A 24,385-nucleotide genomic window follows, 5' to 3' on the forward strand; every position below is an offset into this window, starting at 1 on the left:
GCCCCTGCGGTGTCCCAGCCAACACAGACGGTGTGCAAGTGTCAATGATGAGAGCGCTGAGCTCCAGAAGAGCTTCGTTCACAAAGACAGGCGTGAATTTGGCCCAAGGGCTGTGAACACGGAGTCACCGCCATCCTGATGACTTTTGCACACGGCAGGGATGTGATGAAGTGACTCTTGTCCGTCCCAGCACATGTGGGTGGTAAATCTCAGCAGACACCGTGGTTCCCTCGGGGAAGGGCCCTGAAGGAGGCCGGCCACAGGGGCAGGCAGAGGGGACTCGAATGCATCCAATCCTACCCTCGCCCGGGATCAGGGGTGCCCTCACCTGCTCCTCTCAGGTAAGCACCTCCCAGGCTCGTCTCCCAGGTTGTCCCGGCTGTTCTGTGCTGCCCGAGCCGTGCGGCTGTGACCTCTCGGGTGGACTCGCAGAGAAGGGCAGGGGCCTGTGGACAGTCTCCAGAGGGACGGGGGATTTAGGGAACCAGCGCTTGGAGCGCTGGGCAGCCGGTGCCCAGGGGACGGGAGGAGAGGCGGTCAGGAAGAAACACGGGACCCGGGAAGGGAAGACAGCAGCGGCAGCAGACTTGGCCCAGGAGTCTGGGGGCTGTGCACCCACAGTCAGAGCCACGCTCCTCAGCGCGGCGTGGGGGCTGCCGCCCCTCCCCACACAGCCAGGCTCCCAGCCCCGTCAGGGGAGGGGCGGCAGAGAAGGCGGGGAGGGATGCAGAGGCAGACTGCCGAGGGACGGCTGTTGGGAGTGTTTACAGTGGGGTTTGCGAGGTGACCTTGTTCTCCACACGGTTCCAGCACATTCCTGGCACATGACGGGCACCCATGGTGCCACCTTATACATGCACATGGGCTTCCCCTCCAGAGGCTTCCAGGTCCTCCGATGGGGGTCTTTTAACCAATTCAGTGATCGTTGCTTTAACTTCCCAAATAACTGCCGACAGCTTCTTAGGAGAAAGTACTGCAGGCGCTGATTTGGAGCCGGCTGCCTTGGGATCTGGGCAGAGCAACTTTATTTTTAACTGCGGAAGAGTTCCATCACTTGGAGAGTTGTCACGGCAACAGTAAATGCTGGTTTATTATCCTGTCAGGTCGCATATGGATCAGGGACTGCGGATCCCAGGCAGCCCTCCTACACCGGGCCCAGTGGTGGGGGGGTGGTTCGTCTCTTTATGATCTGCCAACATTGTACTTTTAGACTAGATATCAGGGGAAGAAACATAGAAACAGGCTGGATTATGGGAATGAAATGCAAAGCACTTTGTATCCCCGCCGAGCACTCGAGAGTTGATCTGGGATCCAAGAGGTTCACGGTGGGTCTCGGGGGATGAAGGCTGACATGAGGGACTCTCATGCTCTCCTCCCAGCCTCACCAGGTGGGAGGTCGAGCCGTTCACTAATCTGGGCGGTTCAGGGACCCGTGAAGGCCTGGCCTTTCACCTCCTGCTCTGTCTTACTTTCCTTGTCCCCCGGACCTCGGTTTTGGGGGCTTTTCTGCAGGAGGAGCCAGGAGAGGGTGAGTGACCTCTTCCAAAGTAACAGGAAGGTAGCATTGGAGGAAAACCAGGAAGATGGGAGAGGTAAAGTAAAGGGGTGGCCCTGGGGCCTGCCCCCCAGACCCAGGACAGGCAGAACACAGCTGTCTTCAGGGCAGGACACGGACTTGGCCCAGAAAAGCTGCCTGGCCCAGAGCCCCAGGGAGTCCTGCCTCCATGCTGGCCATCATCACAGGGGAGCAGGATCTTCCTTCCCCAACTAATGACTGGGGTGGACTGGGGTGAGGCTAGACCAGCTAGAGGCCATATTTACCTCCAAATGCAACTATGCGTGGTGACTTTGGGAACTTTTCAGAAACTATTAGAGAAACTAGCTTTTTTCAATAATGGACATACTATTGTGTGTTTTTCTAGAATTCTGCACAGATGAGAATACCCACAAGGCCCCGTTCCTCTCTCAGTTCCAAATCAAGAGACACCAGGCTGCCTCTCCACCCCCAATGGCCAGCTCTGGGGTCTCAGAAAGCAGTTGGCCCTGCAGGGCAGCGTCTCTGAATGGGGTTCCAGCAGGGGGAGGAAAGCAGAGACCAGAAAGATCCTTGCCGGCACCCAGGAGGGCTGGCAGCCCCCAGCCCAGCACAAGCAGGGCCCTATAGGTCCCGGGCACAGCTCGCCTCCTCTGTGAGTGCAGTGTGGGAGGGGTCCTGCCCACAGGTGCCCAGGGAGCCCCATTAGAGACCCTGGACTCAGGAGTCTGCTCTCCAGGGGGGATTCTTTTATGCAGGCATTGCAGGCGTCAGTGAAACGCCAGCCCACCTGCTGCTGTCAGAGTCTCAGGTGAGTGCTGCTGAATTCATGGGCACCCCTCAGCCCCCGTCACTCATCAGCCTGCCGCCCCCACGTCCAGCCTTCGGTCACCTCCTACCCGCTCCTGCCTTCTGCTCTCAGCTCCCAGGTTCTGATCTCTCTTGGACCTTCTCCAGCACCACAGCCCCTCACTCTTGTGCCCGGACCTGGCCCTGTTCTGGGGCGTCTTCCCTTCCCCACCCAGACCCCTCCCCAGGTGGCTTCACAGGGGCGGTGCCTCAGCTCTGCAGACCGTCTCTGTGCTAACAGCTCTGCCCCTCTCAAACTACACCAGCGAATCCAGGGCCCTCCGCACTTCCACCTGCGTGCCCGATAGACAGCTTAAGGTAAACATGCCCAGATGTTTTAAAATAATTATTCATTTGTTTAAGCAATGCAGCACAGCTTATGGGATTTAATTCCCCAACCTGGAATTGAAATTAAGCGCTTGGCAGTGGACATGCAGAGTCCTAACCACTAGACCACCAGGTAATCCCCCAGAGGGGTATCTGATTTGTCCTCATCCCTCTCCTGAAAAATCCCCCATCTCCAGACATAGGAGCAACATCATTCTGTTCACTTAGGTCAAAAGGCTCAGAGTCCGCCTCAAGGCTTCTCTCTTCTGTATATCATGGCATCCAATCTACTAGTAAATTGCGATGACTCTGTGTTAAAAATGTATTCTCTTTTCTGTATATCATGCCATCTAATCTGTTAGTAAACTGTAATGACTCTGTTAAAAGTGTATCCAACCACTTAATACGGTCTGTTCCATGATGACCTAGTGGAAACCACTTTGATTTCTCGCCAGGACCATCACACAAACCTTTACTGAGAAACGGGCTTTTCTTTGGTTTTATTTTGGTTTGTTGCTGTTTGCTGCTATGCCACCAGGTACTAGAACAATGTATGGGAATAAGTAGGTGCTCAATAAGTATTAATGAAATAAACTTGCAGACTTCTAACTGGCTCCATCCCTCTCTAACCTGCTCTTCCTGGAACCGTCAGGGAGACTGCTTTTGAAGTCGCATTAGGTCCTCTTCTGGCGCCTCCCTGCCGCACTCAGGCTGCCGCAGACGTCCTGCGCGTGGCCACGTGCCTGGTCTGCCCGGCTGCCTGGACTCCTTGCCTCAGCCTCCCCTGCTCTCCTGTTCATTCACTCCGCCCCCGGCGCGCTGACCTCCTGGCTCTTCCTCCTGCACGCCTGCCTCAGGGCCTTTGCACGGCACTTACTCCTGCCGGGTGCTTCTCCCATGACATCCACGTGGCCCAGCCTCTGCTTCAATCCGCAGCCTGCTCCTGTGTGACTTCATCAGAATCACCCTCCTGGACCATTTTGCTGGCTGACCCGTGTTTGCCCCTCGGTGTCCCTTCTCCACCTTCTCAAGCCCAGAAGGCCCAGACTCTGTCCTCCAGGCCCCCAAGCCCTCTGCTTCCGGCTGGGTTCAGCAGTGGGAAGCGCCCAGGTGAGTGTTGGAGGGAGGAGAGCGATCGCTGGCCGCTGTGACCCTGGCCTTGCTCCCCGCTCGGCTCCACAGTGACTGTGCGGCCACGGCTCCCGAGGCAGACCTTCTTCCATGGCTACAGCCCTTGGCAGGCTCTGGAGCGGTGACTCTTTCTCTCGCCTCCTCGGGCTTAAAGATGCAAATACTCGATGCTGTTCCCACTGGATGCCTCCACCATCGTTTCTGAGTTTCCTTAATGCTTCATGTGGCTCTGGGAGTGATTCCTTCACTGGGTCTCTTGGCTTAACCCCCCCAAGGCTGCACTCTCTGACCTGCTGGGGCCCTGACTGATACCGCGTCTACTTAAAGTAGCACTTCCTCTATACCTGCCTAACCCGCTTTATCGTCCCTTTAAACAGTTTGCAGTGTCTGTTGTATATTTATTACTTCATCTGTGTATTTAGTCTGTCTCTTTCAATGGAAAGATAAGCCACATGAGAGCAGAGACTTGGGCTGTTAGTTCACCCATATTTTCAGCGCAGGAGTAGAGATTTAATATAATAAATATGCACGACATATTTCTTGGGGCTGTGAGTGTATGAACAAATAAGTATACCCAGTTTCTATGGGTGTTTGCAATCATAAAGGGCAGATTTTAGGTATAGCTATTTCTGAGGTTACAATTTGCTGGATATGGATGTTTTATTAATACAATGTACTCATCCACTCATCCATCCTACAAATGATGCTCCCAGAACATTGATGTTCCTGGATCCCTTAGAGTAGTATGCTGACTTCAAGGGGTACTGGAACGGGCCGTGAGAAAAGCCAAAGGCTGTGGCTTCTGTCCATGGTCCTGAAACACATCTCTCTCTCTCTCTCTCTCTCTCTCTCTCTCTCTCTCCACCCCCGCCCCCCGCCATCGGATCAGGATGGGTCTTTTATTTATTTTGGAGAAGGATATGGCAACCCACTCCAGTACACTTGCCTGGAAAATCCCATGGACAGAGGAGCTTGGTAGGCTACAGTCCATGGGGTCACAAAGAGTCGGACACAACTGAGCAATAGATTCTAATACCTTTCATCCTTGCTGCCAAAGTCTGTCATCTTTATTTATTATTTATCTTAACTGTTTTGGCTGCACCATGCGGCATAAAGGATTTTAGTTCCCTGACCAGGGGTCAAACCCATGCCCATGGGATTGGAAGCACAGTCTTAACCACTGGACTGCCAGGGAAGTCCGAGGGATGTGTCTTTCAGAAGCTGCTCCCTGTGCTTCCTAATGCTGTTTACACTAAGTATTATGATTCTGCTCCACTTTCTACCTGCTAGGTTTTGAAATTAAGTTTATCCAACTCAAAAGCTGGGGCCTTTCCCATTAGGCACTGCTGCCTCCGTAGGTAAACTCAGACTCTCAGCTCCTTGAGACCTTAATCCTGGATTTTGAAGGGGTGCCCATCCACAGCTCTCCCCGCCTATTTTCTCCCATCCCGACTGTTCAGTGCACCCAAGTACAGACCCTGAGTGGCCAGGCTGCTTCCCTGATAAACCAGCCTCAAAAGAGTGTCTCCCTTTCCTTCTAGAAACCCTCCTTCTGCAAAGCTCACTGGAACTCGGAAGTAACTTGACAAGTGCTTGGTCTTCCAGCCTCCATCCACCTTAGACCTGTAGTGCTAATTAAGTCAATTGCCCAGATGGTTCTGCACACTGCCCAAGCCTCCACAGAAAGGAACCGCAGGCCATTTAGTCAAAACAATATTTTTTATGAATAAAATAATTAGAAAAAGATATGAAAGAGGAATGTAACAATCCATTAGCAAAAATTATACCCTTGTATTTTTTCACTCAAAGTATGAAATACTGAGAGTCATGATGCTGCTCGCAGAAACCCTGAATCATCGCAGAAAAGTCATAGAAAAATGTCACTGGGGCATCAGGAGTCATGCTTATCATGAATTAAGTAACTGGATGTTCAATCTGCCCCCTGACAAGGAGGGGTCAGGCCTCCCAGGTGGTGCCGCAGTGAAAGAGTCTGCCTGCCAATGCAGGAGAGGCAAGAGACTTGGGTTCAACCCCTGGGTAGGGAAGATCCCCTGGAGAAGGAAATGGCAACCCACTCCAGCATTCTTGCCTGGAGAATCCCATGGACAGAGGAGCCTGGCGGGCTACAGTCCATGTGGTCACAGAGAGTCAGACATGACTGAGCCATTGAGCACATAAGGAGGGGTCAGGGTTCAGGGCGTGAACACGGGAGGCTGACCTTGTCGTCCAGCATCAGACACCGATGGCCCGTGGTGTCCAAGTTAAGCCACTGGAGATCCTTCTGGGCTTCAGCATCCTCAGCACGGCAATGGGGCGCTAAGGAGTGAAAAAGGCTACGGATGATGGACAGTGGTATGCATCCCAGGGATAATATGCTCGGTGCTATTTGAGAATACACGGCGATGCCCTGTGATTACAAGATAAGTAAGCTCTGATGTGCAGGGTTGTCACAGGAGATAAAAGGCCGTTGGAGGGCTGGTGGTGAAGCAGAAGGAAGCTCTGTGGAGAATTAGCTGCAGCTGGATGGGAGCTGATACCAGGGCAAGCTGATACCAGAGGGCATGTCCTCAGCCTCCCCTAGGATCTGATGTCCTAAACTCCCCCAGAGCTCATGGCAGTGACGTCCCTCGAAGGAAGAAGACAGTACTGGGCTGGCTGTGTTCAGAGAGGGACATGCAGACATGTGGTGGGGCCGGGAAAAATTATGCAGGACTGTTGGGTGTAAAGAGCTGGGAGGAGTGGGAAAAATGGACTGTTTAAGTAGCAACCCCAGGACCACGCTGAGTTTCCATTTCCAGTGCATGTGCACCCATTTCTGCCCTGCAAGGGGCCCTGGGTTCTGTGATATTCCTGCCAGTGTGGACTGATGTCTTATCTTTTTTAATATTCCCATTGGATTCTGAACCTCCCATGGCTGCCAGACCTCCTCTCCAGAGATACTGTCCTCCGCACTGTCTGCCTTCACGCTCACTCTCACGGTCCCCTCCTACCACTTGTCATTGCTGACCATTACAATCACCCCAACTCCAGGTTCAAGCGTCTCTGCCCAGGGCCTTGAGCGGTCCGCATTACCCAGGGTCCGAGAACACCACACGCCGCGGGGTCTTCAGTCCACTGACTTGGCCACAGCCTCACCACCTCTCAATCCACTTCCCCTTTGCAGGGACTGCACTTCCAGGTTAATCTTTACCATCACTTCACGCATATTCCTAGCTCACTCATCTCTGCCTGTCTCTGCTGCACTAAATTACAACCCAGGTTAAATTCACCTCTCCACCTATTTCATATCAACTGCCTGTGGGACTGGAGAAAACACACACCCACGCTAGCTGGACGAGCAAACTCCAGGGGGCTGCCCAGAAAGCCTCAATATTTATTCACACTGTATTATCCTTCCCTCCTCTGTGCTGCCCCCAAAACCCCACCTGCCTCTTAAAACATCCAACACCTCCTTCGTCATGTGTGCCCCCAGCTAACCTTGCTCCCCGTCTCACCAAGGAGAAATAATCAGAACGGAACTGCATCGCCTCCCATCACAACCACCTATCCATCTGAGCGTGTGACCATGGACTTTTCCTTCCCTCCAGGTACAAAGCTCAACCCCTTCTCCCCTGCACGAGGTCCTGCCCCTCTCTCCTACTCAAGGACATCACTATAGCAACTCTCCCCGCTCCCTCCAGCACCATCGAATCTGCCCTCCCCCGGAGCACCGTCAGCACAGCAGCAGGCTGGGACTGCCCCGCTGGAGACCAGGAGCAGAGCACGTGTCTCACCCTCTTCTCCCGCAGCTCCTGGTCCAGCCCCCCTCCCCTTCACAGCCCCAGAAACACCGTTTGTCCTCTGAGCCTTGCTTATCTTCTGAGCTCAGTTCCAGACAGCTTGGCCATCATCTCTTTGCAGATGCTATGTACATCCTGATGAAGCTGAAGGAAGTGAAAAGTCCCAGTAGCTGCAGACGCTCCCCGACTTCAGAAAGCCCGTAGACGCCGAACAAGGGGTCATGCTGGGTTCCCTCCTCGTACCAGTGCCACCCCAACCACGTGGGTTCTGCCCACCCAGTGACAGACCCCGAACCCCTCTCCTCCGCACCTCCACTGGACCCACCTCCCGAACCAAACCAGCCTCCTCCCCGCTGCCTCGTCTGGCCCCTTCGTGTTCCGATTTCCCGGGACAACGATGACTGAATGGGCATGAGCCGCACAATGACGGTAATAGAATGAGTAGGAGCCCCACGCCACCTCCCCGTCACACCTGGACTGAACTCCGCGCCCCACCTGCCTGACCTCTGCCTGCTTCTGCGGCCACACCCCCATCGTCTGCACCCCCAGACCTGACGCCCCGGCCACCGCCAGCCTTCTCTCCTTTCCTAGAGCAAGTCACACCTGTCCCCACCGCTGCCCCCTGCTTCTGTGTGTCCCTCTGTTTGCAGCGCTCCTCACTCACATGCCCCCTGCATCCTCCCCTCTCCTCACTCAGGTCTTGGCTCGAACGTCCCCACTTTATGAGGTTCCCTTCACACCCATCCGTGGGTACCCCCTACCCATCACTATCCATTACATCCACCTCTTGCCTTTTCCTGAGAGCACTAGTCGCCATCTGAAATATCTTGTTTATCTTCCATGACTTTTTTTTATCCCTGCTTGGATGTTTGGTCCATGAGAGAAGCTATCGTGCTGTCTGGTTGAATACGACATCCCTCAAACATAGATCAATGCCCAGCCCAGCGGGTCTTCAATAAGGACTTGCTGCCACAGTGGATAATAACAGCGGATACTTCCTGCCCTTCTTTGAAGTATTGCTTTCTGCGTGTGTGTTTCTCATATATTAACCCTAAATCCTCACGACCATTCTGCAAGGCCACACCTCATTATTCCAATGCGATGAGAGAGAAAGGTGCCCTGCGGGCAGGCGTGTGATACACCCACAGCCCCAGAGCCAGGCCGTCACGCAGGCAGAGCAGGAGCCCAGCTCTCGCTGCCACCAGAACACAGGCGGCCCCCATAAACATCGCTTGAGAATAAGAAAGCTTAGAGCCGAGTGTTTGGGCATAACTTTGATTTTCTTTTTCCCCCTGAAGCATGGAAAAGAGAGGACGGTAAAATGGTCTCAGCCTCAAAAATGTAATGGAACAGAGCATACCTTGGGAAAATAATTTCAATTTTTCTCCAAACAGTTCTAAGCATAGTTACTAGGTCTTCCACTATACTGATCAAACAGGAGCAAATATATATTATAATATAAAAGTGGCATTTCCTCTTTATGAATTCATGTTTGAAAATGCTTTTTAAACTTCTTTTTAATGCTGTTTGGCGTTATGAAGGGGGAGAGCAGTAAATCGATGTCACACTCTTCCTCATGACCTAGAAAAAGTAGTTGTGTGGAGTAGTCACCCACGTCCCCAGGTACCATGTAATTATTTCCCCAGGAATGCTCGTGTTGACAGCTGTTAAGAGTTGTTCTGTGTTTTATCATGCTAATCAAATAAAGCCTTGCAGATACCAGTGGTGGCTCAATATTTTAATCCAACTTGCAAAGCATTGTAGACTTTACTTCATTAAAAAAAAAAAAAAAACCCACCATCAAAAAGCACAACATTATGCAAGCAATACACCACCCAGCCCTTCTCGGAACTTTGCAGACGTTGGCACATCTTTGATGCAAAAGCAAATACGCCTACCACCCAGGTGGACAGAACAGGTAAGGCTGAGGGAAGCGTCCTCATTCTTCTCTGGGCTTCTGTTGGGTTTTCGGGGTTGCTTAATAAACGTTGGCTGCGCAAGGCTCACCGTCACCTGCAAACAAGGGCCCGTCTGGTGACCAGCCCTGTTTGATGTGTCAAGGCGAGGATGTGATGTGGCCTGAGAGTGGTTTACTCACAATTTCATCAGGAGCCAGTAGAGGCATGAGTCTGGGGCTTGGCTCCGAGACAGTGTCTGCAAGACCTCCCCAGACAAATGTGCGTTCGCGGGTACTCAGTGCAGGGAACCGGGTGGGCTGATGGGGGGACGGACAGGCTCTCCATCTCGAGCAGATGGCTCTCCGCTCACAGTCTCCACCCTCACCGTCCCCGCTCTCTGACGAATTTCCTCCTTCCCCACCAGGACGCATGAGGTTCGGTAATGATGCCAGTCAGTAGTTTCAGAAAGACAAATCAACACAAATTCCCTTGTAACCAATCTTTCTTTTTCCTATCAGAGAAAGTCAGATAAACCAGTCAGGCGGAAAGAGCATTATGCTCTACACATGATTGCCAGAGTTTAAAGATATTTTTCTGGTTATAACCATAAAGGAAATTGCCCTCATATCTTTCCATTTTTTTGGGACACATTTCTGTAAGAACGCAAAATTGGCTCTTAAGGCACAGGCACCCTTGATTGCTAGGAGCGGGTGGTTTCTGTTCCTAATTACTAAGTTAATTACCTCTGAACATAGCGGCTTATTTCCTCAACAGATAAACCCTCCTGCTTCAGACAAGGTGAGGGCTGAGAGCTCTCTGGCACGGACCATCCCCACCATCCCTTCACTCAGAAATAACTGTAAGCCAGGCATAGTATTTATTAGAAGTACCATTTTATTTCACATATTCCACAGTGGTTTTTTTTTTTCTTTCCTTAGAGTCAAACTTTGATATTCTTTTTATTCAATTTTCCTGACATGAGGGGAGTCTCACCCATCTCATTGCCATATTTGAAGACTCGAGTAATTTAGTGCTCTTTCTCCTCAGCCCAGCCATGGGCTGTGGGGGAAGCTTCCAACTTCTTTAGCATCGTTTCTTGACCACTTGGAGCCCCAGCAGCGGGCTTCCGGTGAGGGTCCCCCAGGCGTTGTCTCCAGGGGGCCGTGTTGACAGGCGGGGCTCCATCCCAGGAAGCCTGGAGCCTGGCTGCGTTTCTGACGCAGGCTGCATGACCTGGGGGAGGACGTGGGTGACCTGCTTCTCCTGAGCCCACGTGGAAGGTGGAAGCGGCCCAAGGTGAGTCTGTGGCCCCCGGAGGTGCTCAGACACAGGGGCAAGTAGACTGCAGAGCCGCGTTCCCCACCCACGTGCAGCCCCTGTGCAAGGAGGCCTGGCAGGAAACGTCCCCCAGGGAAATGTGGTGGGAGCTGGGCCAGCTGTAGGGTCAAGAGGCAAGTACGCGCTCCTGACCCCGAGATGAAGTTGGGCAGGCCCTCTGCTTTCCCTGGGGTGACCCGGAAGGGCATTATTGCCGGCTCTGCATTTCCACCAGCCCACACATACAGAGCGATGGGAAAACAGGGCAGCCCAGGGTCAGGTGTCTGGGACCAGGGCCCCAGGGAGATCTCTGGGGATGATGGGAGAACAGGGCAGCCCAGGGTTGGGTGCCTGGGACCAGGGCCCTAGGGCGATCTCTGGGGATGATGGGAGAACAGGGCAGCCCAGGGTCAGGTGCCTGGGACCAGGGCCCCAGGGAGATCTCTGGGGATGATGGGAGAACAGGGCAGCCCAGGGTCAGGTGCCTGGGACCAGGGCCCCAGGGCAATCTCTGGGCAAACCCACAGACTGTGGACTCCCCCACTTGCCCTCCCCCGGCACGGACCGCCCAGGAGGACTTTCCTGGCAGGAGGAGCTCACACTGTGGCTGCTTCCGTGGGAGTTGCCAGGGCTCCTTCCCTCGGCCTGGACAGACCACCAGTCCCGGGGGCAGCCCCCGGAGCCCCCCACCACCATCTGTGCTTCCAGGAAACCGTCAGCTCCCGGCCGCCTTCCCGTCTGCCCAGGGCCTGGCTGACGAGGCTCCAGGGACACCTCCATATGCTGGGGACCAGTCCCAGCCTTGCAGGAGCGTGGCGGCGGCTGAGGGCCTGGCGGATGCCGGTGACAAGAGGCCGTCCTGCTCGGCCCCCGCTGTGATGCTGACACTAATCACCTCACATCCAGGAAGGATTAGGGGCTGCATGCTTAAGGGTTTTTTTTATAATTGCTTAAGTTCTCCCAGCGGAGCTGTGATGGGAGCAGCTCACAGTCTCGCTCTGTCTGCCTCTGTCTGTGAAAAGCTCTGAGAGAGTTAAGGGGACCACAGGCACTGGCTTGGGCCGCCCCCCAAGGCAGTGATCCTCACGGGATCCCTTCTTCCCAATGAGGGGCCCCCTGCCCACTCCCGTCACCCTGGATCTGCGAGTGCATGGCTCGGGGAGCGCAGATGCCCCCTCTTCCTCTTTTCCTCTGGGCTCTGACCTTAGATGACCTTCTGGATCCTAAGGACTCTCGGCCCTTAGCGCTGTGGGCGTGTAGATCTCCGCACCGTGTGTAGGGTGACAGGCTGCAGTGGGAGCTGATGGCTGGTCCTGGGAAGAGCCGCTCCAGCAGCCAGCCTCCTCTGCCGCCTGGCTGAAATCCCTGGGCAGGAAGCATCTCTGTGGTTACAGCCCCCAGCATTTACCCTGTGCCGGCAGCGGCTTGATCACTGAGAGTTGAGCGAGCTAGGGCAGGGGGGCTTCTCCCGCCCCGGGGTAACCCCCACCCAGCACCCCAAGGATGCTCCACACTCAGCCTTCAGAGAGGCAAACCCCGGGTCTTCTGAGGCCTCACTGACCATGTCTCCCAAGGCTGTCCTGCAGCTCCGCCTGGGCCTGCTCACCAGGCCATCAGCTCACGCCCATGGGGACGGCTGCACCGGTAGAGGCGGGGGTACCTGAGGGCCTTGCCACCCACAGCACTCGGAGACCCGTGGGCAGCTCTCACTAAGTGCCCACCGTGTTCCCGACCTGGGCTACTGCCAGGAGGTGGGCCCTCCAAAGGTCACTTGGGTCTCCCCAGGACACTCGCAGCCTCCTGCTTGTAGAAGTTCAGGGGCAGAGGGATGCTGGAGGGAGAGGACAGAAAAACGCCACCCCCAGCACTGACCGGAGGCCAGCAGAGCCCACGTGCTAACACAGCAGCTCCAGGAGGCTGGGGGTCGTCACGGAAGTCACAGGGTGTCTGAGTCTATCCTGGCCAGTGTAACGAAGCACCCCAGCCGCTCGGCCTGCCCCGGGAGCACAGCGGGCAGCAGGCCACCCAGCTTGTATCCTCCTGAAGCTCAACATAGGGAGGGCAAGGGAGGTGGGACCGGCCACTGACACAGTCCACTTTGCGGACGGCTGTTTATCCTCCCGAATCCCTGAAGGGGACGGTATCACCTCCACCTCCCGACAGAGGCACTTGGGTCTCAGATGATGAATCTCCTTTCCCACAGTCGTTCCATCGCTGAGGGGTGAGACCCTCATCACCAGCACCCCTGCCTCTCCGCCGAGACCACAAGCAAATTCACAGCCCCGGCTCAGAGCGCGCCCTCAAGTTCACAAAGCCACACCTCCTCTGGCTCAAACCTGGGCAGCGCTGCAGGTGAAAGCTTTGGAAAAGGTAAAATCACTTCCACCAGAGCATTCTCTTGTCCTCAGTGGGGGCAATCAAGCCCTCACCTGATCGGGTTGGGGGTCACCCTCACTGCCTGCACTATTACTCAGGACAGCGTTCACTCAGCTACTCTCCACGGTTCCTCCTTTGCTCACTTAGAAGAGCGTCCTCACGTCTGGGCATCATCTCCCGAAAGGAAAACCTCCATGGAAGCCCCAAGATGACGCCACCTTCCAGGTTAAACAGTCACTGGAAACAAAGGCATCTGGAAAGACAGGCTTCTCTTCAACTCCCCAAGTGACTTGCTGGTGAGTCCTTTAGAAAACAGCCTGATGAGTTGGAGCTTAACTCCCCACCTGCCTGGGAGCCGGTATAAAAATGAGGAATGATCGTAATCCTGTGCTGCTCAACTCCATTTTAATTGAAAATTATGTCGAAGATCCCTGCCTATCTGGACCTCGCCTGTCTCCATCCTTTCACAGTGTGTGGATTTATGCGCCTGCTCTTATGAAAAGCTCTGCTATTTCCCATAAATATGCACAAGTTTCTGTTTATACAATAAATATTACAAAGATCATAAGGAAATTAAAATGGAGCTTGAAGACGGCTGTCCTCTGATGATACACCGTGCATGAATCATGTCCTCAGGAACGTCTATCCCCAACCATCAGGCTTCCTATATAAATATTTCCACTCTTCAGTTCTAAATGGCAGAGGAGAGCCTGGCATAATGGATTTACAGTTTATCAGTGAGTTTCAGGGAAGGTGCAGATGGATGGCTTCTCCCAAATCTAGAATTTATTTATAAACAATCGACCACTTTCAACTTTGCAGTCTGTTTGTTTTGGTAAACTGGCATGCTGGCTGCAATTCACTTTGTTCTTAAAGAAGAGCGGATTACCTACACCAGCTGAGGACCTGCATTCCTGTGGATTAAGCCATCAGAAAGTATTTGCAGAGGCATTTTTAAGGTACAGATGTTGATCTTATTTCTTAAGCATTCAATTTCTCCCTTGGGCACTGGGATGTGGTTCTAAAGATGGAGGTGTGCATGAAGTCAGGTTTAGAGCATAAATTAAATGGCTCTAACACAGATGCGTGACTAGAGATGGATGATAAACATGAATGATAAAATGCCCAGTACCCTGGACGCCCTGTACCCCTGGCCTGAGCGGCTCTGACACTGACCATGCGACCAGTGTCAAGGCTGCCAGGAGCAGGTGCCCTCAGCTGAGTCCTAGGTCTCACAGGTGGAGGGTCTGGACCGTCAGCCCCCCAGGCAGAGATGGGGCCCCACTGCTGCGCCATTCCAGTGTCTGCAGGCATCCTGGGGCACAGGAGACGCTCAGTAACTACCACCCAAGTCACAGCAATTAAACACACCCACGAAGCTCAGTGCTTGTCTGACCCGATGGAATCAAAAGCGGGAAGCATCGAGAGTCACCCCGAAGCTCTCCAGGTCAGCAGCCACCTCAGGCTCCAAACTGGGTGCTTTGAGTCCCTTGTCAGTAGATGCAAGGCCACCCAGGGGTCCATCTCGGTGTCTCCGGGGGTCACTCCAGGCTTGGGCAGGGAGCCCCAAGGAGGGGCCCTCGAGGGTAGGATGTTCAGGAGGTGCAGGGTGAGAGTGGGATCACACATGCTGGATGACCAGACCCCGAATCCCCCAGGCAGACCCCCAAGAGCATCTGCTCTCCCTGCCTCTGTCTGCATGTCCTGACCCCTGGGTGGCAGCGGCTGCTTCCCCAAAGCCTAGAAGGACCCACCTGGGGCCCCTCCAGCCAAAGCTTTGGATGTCCCCCCACACCGTACCCTGGAGGCTGAGAAGGGCCTGGCTGACAGGTGTGGGGAAAGCCCAGTGCCCGGGATTAGGCTCCAGCTGCCCGCTGAGTGGCCACTCAGAGGACAAAACAGCCAGGATCACCACTAGTGTGAGCGGAAGGGGAGGGTCTCCAGGGTTGGAGGAGTGTGGTGGGCTGGGGGGGGGGAACTCCGGGCGGTATCACAGGCTGACCTTAGCAGGGCCCCTGGGCCAGGGCCACTGCCCCAGGTAGCTTGCTGGGCTCAAGAGAACCCCCCCATAGGTGCCCACAACTGCCCACTGCACCTTCTCCCACCAGGGGACACCAGCCCTTAGATGCCTGAGACCCACCGGTGAAGGCAGACACTGTGCTCTCCCCCGAGACACATCTGCCCTCCCCGCCGCTGGGGCCAGGTGACTGCTGTTTCCAACAGCAATGAGCACCATGGCTTGTTGTGGAAGAGACTTCATTCCACACCTTGTCAATACTTTAAAAGAAGAATAGGTCAGGAAGCCGAGGACCCTGGAGGATCAGCATAGAGATGACGTGCGGCACTCACCCGGGTACCCGCCAGCGCACCCCAGTTAGCATCAGTGGCCATTCTCATGGCCCAGCTCAGTGATGGCCTGAAGGGAGGTTGTCTGGTCATTTCCCCCCAGGCCACACCCCCTCTGCTTTGTGAAGACGCCCCCAGCTGGTGTGGGACCGAGGGGCTGAGAGCGGGCATCCTGAAGCTGCTCATCAGCCCCCCCGGGGCCCACCCCCTGCTCCTGCCCCCAGCAGAGGGCAGGGCACCCTCGGCCACCCTGGGACCCACTGGAACCTTGGGCCTGGCTCCCTTGGGAGAGCACTGGAGACCAGACGGGTCCTCTCCCTTCTGGAGAAGCCCCCTTGTACCACCTTTCTACAGGGACAGCGAGTGAGGAAGGATGGGGCGAGCCTCCAGGGAGCCTCCTGGGTCAGCTCGGGCCCCCCAGGACTGGGTGAGGCCCTCTGCAGCCTTCCCCCAAGGAGGGCCTGCCGCTGAGCCTGGGCGGCACCCGAGCCCGTGGGTCCTGCAGGGAGGCGATGGGATCGAGTCCTTCCATACACCCTGGGGGCAGCCGGGTCCTCACTCCCAGACACCACTCTGTCTCCTCATCCGCGTCTCTCCTGGACCCGACAACAGGCGCCTTCAGTTTATAGAACAAGAATCTGAAGTTCAAAGTGGTTAAGTAACTCTGGAGTCACAGCTGCTGATGAATAGAGCGGGGCTTCAAGTCCTTACTCCAAAACCCATGTCTCTGGTGAGAAGTGGGGACATAACTGAGATAGAACATTGTGCAAGGTTAATGTGTGCAAAGGTGTGGATCTGACACACTCAATACTGCAAGGTGACCTCCACCCTGACCTCCACCCTCCCTCCACCCTGACCTCCACCCTGCCTCCACCCTGCCTCCACCCTGACCTCCAGCTGACCTCCACCCTGACCTCCACCCTGACCTCCAGCTGACCTCCACCCTGACCTCCAGCTGACCTCCAGCTGACCTCCACCCTCCCTCCACACTGACCTCCACCCTCCCCCACCCTGACCTCCACCCTGACCTCCACCCTGACCTCCACCCTGGCCTTCACTAACATCCAATCACAACACATAACTAACATTTCCTTTTGTGCTGAAAGCGTTCGAGATCTACTCTCTCAGCAATTCTCAAGCATCTAATACAATATTATAACCACAGTCACCGACTCTACGCTGGCTCCCAGAACCCGTGACTCTGACGCTGGCAGACTGTGCCCTCTGGCCGACACCGCCCCGCACTCCACCCCTGGTCACCACCACTCCGCTCTCTGCTCTCATGAATTTGGCTTTTTTAGATTCTACACAAAAGTGAGGCCGTACGGTATTTGTCTTTCTTGTCTGTCTTATTTCCGTAAGTGATTCTTGGTATAACCTTGTTCCTCACCTGCAGGTCAAGTCAGCCTGCAAGCCCTCATAGGGGAGGAGAAAATATATTTTCTTCAACCCTCCTAGATTCTCGGCCAAGGTCTTACAGACTCGATTGACAGAAGGCAGGTCAACCCGAGAAAACAAACGGAGGCGCTTTGCAGGTGCCTCACGCACACACTCGGGAGCGCCGGGTGGTGGGTGACGGGAGCGTGGCTGCACTCGGGCGCCCCCAGCGGCTCCACGGGGAACAGCACATTGCAGAGAAGCAACACGGCCGAGGGGGAGACCTGGAGCTTTTGGAAGCATCTGGCCATCCCGGGGAAGCAAACGTGTGGGGAGTGAAGGGCAGAGGAGGGCTGGGCGTCCGTGTGGCCCCTCTCGGGGCCGCTGGGCCCCCCAGCACTGCAGCACTCGGTCTGGGGCGCCGTCACAAGGGTGTCCGCGTTCTCCTCCAGGCCCTTGGGATGGGGTACAGAGAGCTCCCCGCATGTCTGCCGCTGCTCAGCTGCCTGCACTTCAAACACACCAGCGGCACAACTGGGGCGGCCGGCCCTGCACGCCTTTCCCCTGGAAGGAAGTGACTCGGTCCAGGGACGCAGACAGCCCAGGACAGCCAGGGGCTCACTTTCTACCCCTTTAAGTGAGAAACCAGCGCAGGCAGAGGGGGTCATGCAACGGGCATTTAAAATTCTGCATAAAAATACAGCTGCCTTTCAAAAACTCCATCACACCCTGGCTACCCAGAAGCGCGGTCTGGGTTGTGGCGATGTCTCTGTGGGGAAGTTTGGCTTCTCCCAGCAGTGATGACGCAAATGCCTCTGGATTTATGTCTTTCAAGAAAATATCACTTAAAAGTAAGTCTCATTTTTTTTTTTTTTGAAGAATATGATCAGTGGGGAAAGAAAAGAAGAAACAACCATGGTGAAGTTAGTTGCCCTGAGAACAAAGTTTGCAAGTGTCTATTTAAAGCCTCACATGTAGCTTCAGATGGTTATTTAGTTGGGAAAAAAAAAAATCCAAAGGCCTTTCAGGTGAAAACGCTTATTTTGTTGCAGCCGCTGTGGGTGAGCCCCTCTTTTGAGTCAGCTCAGCAGGAGAAGATAGCAGTTGGCGATCGATTGCGCTGATGCTCGCAGAGCAGCAGGTAGTAATACCCTCCATTTGTACCTCCTGCTTAATGGTTTGCACCTTAAAGAAGGATCTTCTTTCCATACATTAGGGAGATGCCAACAGCCCGTGCAGTGCCCTGCCTGAGGTTCGGCTGCTGGACGGGCTTCCTGCAAAGTCACCGGGGACATTTAAACTCCAGAGCGAGACCACGATAGTGTGGGTAGAGCTGATGACACCAGCAGTGAATCAGTCAGTTCAGTCGCTCCATCATGTCTGACTTTTTGCAACCCCATGGACTGCAGCATGCCAGGCCTCCCAACTCCCGGAGCTTACTCAAACTCATGTCCATCGAGTGGGTGATGCCATCCAGCCATCATATCTCTTTGTCTTTACAAACTGTTCATGGGGTCCTCAAGGCAAGAATGCAGAAGAGGTTTGCCACTCCCTTCTCCAGTGGACCACGTTTTGTCAGAGCTCTCCACCATGACCTGTCCATCTTGGGTGGCCCTATACAGCTTGGCTGATAGTTTCGTTGAGTCAAGAAAGTGAAATCTGTTAATGTATTAAAAAAATAAAGAAGAGGTCTCTACTGGGTTGGTACTTACTGTCACTTTCTGCCCTGTGTTTATTCTAATTCCAGTGTCAACAAATAGAGAAAACTAGGTGCACACTCATGATCACATTCGAAGGAAAAGCAAAGCCCCTCCACTTGCTCTGATGTTCAGGAGGGTTGTCTGCCCAGAGCGGGGTTCCCAGATTTCAGAACCAGAGAAGAGGCAGCAGCAAGAGCACCCCGGGGGGCTTCCCCATCCACAGCCAAGGGGGACACGCCGCGTGCCGGGGTCTGCCCCAGCCTCCCCGAGCCCCAAGGCAGCGCCACGTGGCACTCACAGGCAGGGTTCCCTTGGAGGAAGGAAGACAGCCAGAGACAGTGTCCGTAAGCGACCAGAGGCCGCCTGCCGCTGACCATGGCCCTGACACCGTCCCTGGGATTTCAGTCCACCCGAAGCTCCGACCTGACCAGAGCTCCTCCGCGGTGTCCCCTGCCATAGCACATAGATCGAGCGTCCATTCGTACCTGTGCAGGTTCATTTTAGATCAGTCGGAAACACCTGCTTTCACAGGTTAAAATACTCAGCCGTGTTATTGGAGCTGAAATTGCATCTTAGAGGGAGAGAACGAGGAATCCTAGTGTCCTAGGAATCAATGCGTCCTTTGACCTTAAATTCAGGCCGGTCCACCACGCAGAGCTGCCCTCGGGGCTGGTCCTCCTGAGGGAGCTCGCTCACCCCGAGGAGAGACGCCTGCCGCATGCATGGCCCTGGACGCCCAGGACACTTCCCGAGGTCAGGGCAGAGAGGCGGACGGAGGGGGCCGTGCCCAGCCACACATCAGACTTAAGTCTGGGCGCCGCGGGGCAATGCACCTTCTTTACTCTGGGGGACAGGTGACCGTGCCTCTCTAAGAGTCTGCGTGTGGTGTGGTCAGCACGGCTCAGCCAGCCAGCGTCTCAGCACGCACCCAGCACTCAAATGGTGCCGTTGACTCTGCGATATTGCTTCCCATGGTTTCAGTCACACGTGGTCAGATGAGGGGGTCCAAAAATATGAGATGGAAAGTTCTAGAAATAAGCAATTCATGTTTCACATCGGATGCTGCTCTAAGAGGATGGAATCTCGGGCTGTCTAGCTGTGTCCTGTCCGGGTCATCAGACTGGCCATCTGGGATGGCAGTGCCCGTGGCCAAGTAACCCCTGTTCCTTGTTCAGTCGCTCAGTCCTGTCCGACTCTCTGTGACCCCATGGACTGCAGCATGCCAGGCTTCCCCGTCCTCCACTATTTCCCAGAGTTTGCTCAAACTCATGTCCCTTGACTTGGTGATGTTAACCTTTACTTTACTTAATAATGACCCTATTCTACAGGTTTGAAAATTCTCACACACACACACCAATGTTGGAGGCAGGGGAAACCAACCAGTAGCTGGCGGAGCAGCAGCAGGATAGGTTTTCTAGCCCTGCCCCACATGATAGCTACTTAGCCACTTGGCTTCAAACACATAAACTGTGGCTCTATATATGTAATTTAGATGTCAGAAACTTAGCACACCGAAGAATGGAAACTGCCTCATTATTAATTTTTATCTTCTTTTTTGCACATCGAAATGATCATTTTGGTATATTGGGTGAAATAAAATATATTATTGAAATTTTTTAAGAAGTGCTGCTGACACGGGATTTTCAGGGCACCAGTGCTTTTCTGTATCACACAGAATGGTGGGTACACGATATTGTGCACTTGTTAAAGGCTGCAAGTCCTCACAAGGAGGGAACCCTGATGAAAACTACCAAAGTCAAAAGCGTTAGTTGCCCAGTCGTGTCCGACTCTTCGCGACCCCATGGTCTGTGCAGGCAAGAATACTGGAGTGGGTTGCCTTTCCCTTCTCCAGAGCATCTTCCCAAACCAGGATCGAAGCCAGGTCTCCTGCATTGCAGGTATGTGCTGCAGTGAATCTAGCCTGTCAGAATCTGTTACCAGTGTCACAACCGGGCCACACCAATGCAAGGTGTTAATAAGAGGTGAAACTGTTGGGGAGGGGCATGGAGCTCTATGTATTAATACTATCTGCTCCTTTACCTGTGAATCTAAAACTGTACTTAAAACAGAGGCTTATTAAAAAAAAAAAAAAACAGAGGCTTACTTATAAAAATATAAATGAAAACAAATCGTTTTTAAGACGCCAGCCTGGACCCAGGGCGGGGATGGACCCGCAGGGCAGGGGAGCTGCCGGCTTGGCCAGGCGCCCCTCCTGGGCTTGCAGGCACTTTGGAATTATTGTTCTTTTCTGTTCCCCTGGGGCCCCCGGTGGCCAGACCACCTGGAAAGTGAAACAGAAACGCCCTGCGGGGCCAGGTTGCAGCTGCCCGAGTGCGGATGCCCCACTTGCTGCCAGGTCTGACCCCAAAGGCCAGTCGGGGGCTGTCAGAGCAGAGAGCGTCTCTTCGGAGCAGGTCATCTTTTCCAGACGTGGCAGGCACAAGCTTGGTGCCTTTCAGCGTTGCTCTGCTGGCTGCAAACAGCCTCCATTACCTCCTTAGAAGGCATCCCCTCCATTCCACTCGCTCTTGCCTTGTAGATGGAGCCCGGGATTAAGCTCAGGAAAGCGGACAGAGGACGCTGAGGTTGCAGCGAGGAGCCGAGGCTCGGGCGGCTGACGTGTGGCAGGTGAAGCGAGCGGGACCCTGTGGTCCTCCCCCGCCCCCCAGGTCCTCCACTGGCCTGTTGACTGTGGAAAACTTTAGCCAAAGAATAAGCTTCATCAGAGGACTGGGAAAATGCAGAAGCAAAGGAAAGCAGTCAAACAGGACAAAACAATCAGAGCTTAGTCGTTAAGCAAAGTCAAGGACTTTAGCTCCTCCTCAAGGACGGTAGATGATATTCTGAGCCATACACTGAGAGCTGCCTTATAGAGACTGAAAGGCCCACCAGCTGGAAGAAGTTAACAGCATGGGGACCAGGCCGCAGTGGCCACAGTTCTGAGAACTGGCCTCAGGGAATGGAAAGAGACGGAGCCTGGAGCCGAAGGTTCACTGAGCTTCAAACAATCAGATGACCCCGGGCAGACCCCTGACGACCAACTGCAGGATGACGTCAGAGTCTGAGCTGTTTCTCCAAGTAGCCCCTCTCCCCACCTCTGTAAGCTCTTCCCCCTGATTGTCAGGCCAGGAAGGGGGAGAGGGGGCGGGGAGTTGGCCTTGGGACGTGAGTCTGCCCTCCCCTCTGGAATAAAGCAAACTTTCCTTTCCACCAGTCTTGCTTCTCAAGTGTTTGCTTTCGAGCAGCCAGACCCCACTTTTGGGAACGTCAGCTCCACCTTCCAAGAGCTCTGCCACATCAGAGAGTTGTCAGATTCTCTGCGTCTCAGTGAGAACAAGGTGACAATGACACGTTGGCGATGGGTGCCGATGACTCCGAGCATCGCCGAGCAGTAATTCCACGATCAACTACCCACACCGGGAGCGGCAGCACTGACAAGAAAAAGTAACGGGGCCTTTTGTTCTGACGCTGTTTTCCAGTGTTCACAGTCACCAAGGTGGAAGCCACAGCCAACCATGACCTAAATAGCAAGCACCTGGAGGCAGATAAGAAAGCTGTGAAAGTGTCAAAATTAATAACGCAGTTCACACAGGCGGGGGGAAGGTGGGCAGGCCAGGGGAAATGACCTCCAGGGTGCACGGCAGACCAGGGCAGCCCAGCACCCGTGGTGGCTTCTGCTTGCGTTTTCTCTATCTTAAGAAAAAGCATGATGCTTTTTATGTGGCTATAAACAAAGCAAAACAAATGCCTACTACTCTGCAGGCTCTGTAGCAGATTACAGTGTTTCCTGGGAGAGAAAGTTAAGAGAGAAGGGAATTCTGACCCCGCGGGGCAGGCCAGGTCCACAAATGATGGGCCACCTTGACCTCTTGTTTCATTTCCCTTCAAAGCCGAGTGAAAACCTGGGCCCCTGAGGCTCAGGGTCCTGTGACCTTGACTGCCTCAGGGTGATGGCCACCAGGGCCAGGGGGACGCTCTGGCCCACGCAGCCTCTCCAGGGAGACATCCCGGCTTCCTCCTCTTTCCAAGGCCTGACAATCCTCGTCCTCTGGTCCTGGGCCATCTGGGGCGGGTCCTGGCTCGTTTGAACCTGGACTCTCCTGGCCCATGTGGGTGCCCGTGCTGGTGTGGTCCGATCAGCAGACAGAACCACGTCACCCCAGGCGTCCGTGTCCAGAGAGGGTCACAGGGCCCCGGGACAGCCCGTGGTGGAGAAAGAGACACACAGAATCTCACCCAAAGCCTCGGTGACTCCCTGGTCCCCGCCTCAAGTCCCCAGACGCAGCCCCTGCCAGATCAGAGTGGGCGGTCCACAGACCCCTCCGGACCCTCCCAGGGACCCCCGCCTGCCTCTGCCCTGGCCAGCGGCACACACCCCTGCTTGCAGCTGTGAGGCAGTAACAGCTTCTCCTTCTGTCCACCCTCGATTATCACCTGAACACTGGGAGCTGGAGGTCCCGGGAAGTGAGACTCCGGACGCCTCCCCCGAGGAGGTGCAGAGGAGACTGCGTGGTCGGGCAGGGGCGGGGCGGTGACCCTACTGCCTGGATTGCAGGTAGAGAAATGCACCTTGAGAGCAAGGGTGAGGGGGAAAGCCAGTTGCCACAGAGCTTTCGAGGCTTGACCTTGATCCTAGAGGCAGATCCACCTTGGCCAGGAAGGAAGAGGGAAGCACAGAGAGCCGGTGGGCTCCAAAACCCTCCAGTGAGCAGATCTCCGAAGTCCGCTTTCCCTAATAAGTGAAATTTGTTAACACTTTTCAAAACCGGATTAACATGGGAAGGTTGCAACAGAGAAGCCCGCAGGGAGAGGAAACCCAGGCCAAAGACCCGGGAGCGCTTAAAAATGGCCCGAGCCCAAGAACGCCAAGGCCCAACCGGAGCGCAGATGATGGTAAGAGAGGCACATCGCTTAACGGCCAATAAATATTTCATGGGAGGCTTTATCCTATTGGAGAGAGATCGATGGATTCTGCAGAGGCAGCAGCACGCATGCTCCTCCGCACCTGCACTTCAGAGGAGGTGGGGGGGTCTCTGCTGATCTGTCCCTGGGACTCCGGCCAGCAGCCTCCACGGCAAGCAGCTGGTGCCTAGAAAAGTGTCTGCTGAGGAGGATAATTCAGAGCAGAGCTGGCCAGGCCAGCTCTGTGTCCTTGCAGCCCTGATTTTGCACAAATGTTCCGTTTTGGACCTCACAGGCTCCTCCCTTTCGGGGTAAACACAACCTGCCAGCAGGCCCACATCATGCATCTAAAAACAGATTTTCCACAATCTGTTCATCGACGAGGTCAGGACAGCACCCGTGCCCTGAATTGAGACCATGATCCCGACCAGGCACCCTGGGAACCCACCCGTGGGGAAGGCCTCCTGAGTGTCCCCGCGGGCGGGCCCCCAGCAGGCACCCTGGGCCGCCAGAGGTCCCGTGTCACGAGCCCAAGCGTGTGCTCCGCCCGCAGAGAACATGCGACAGGCAGGTGAGCCGCCGTCCCCGCAGGGTTACGGTTGGCAGGAGGGCGGGTGGGGAGCCTCTCAGACAAACAGCAGAGAGCAGGCGGCGGGCAGCCGTTCTATGTCTGAACAAGCTGACACCCCTGACACCCCCTTGGGGCTGACTTGGTGGCACCCCTCTGTGGGAGGACTTGCTGCCCCGGGCTTGGCAGGGGTCAGGAGATGACCTACAGGCCTCCGAACCCCAGGGCCTGCCTCGCTGCCCGGAGCCCCCTCAACTGGGCCATGTCCTTAGCGGTGGCCA

Source organism: Cervus canadensis, chromosome 8 (assembly GCF_019320065.1).
Source record: "Cervus canadensis isolate Bull #8, Minnesota chromosome 8, ASM1932006v1, whole genome shotgun sequence".
In the NCBI taxonomy this organism is placed as follows: Eukaryota; Metazoa; Chordata; class Mammalia; order Artiodactyla; family Cervidae; genus Cervus; species Cervus canadensis.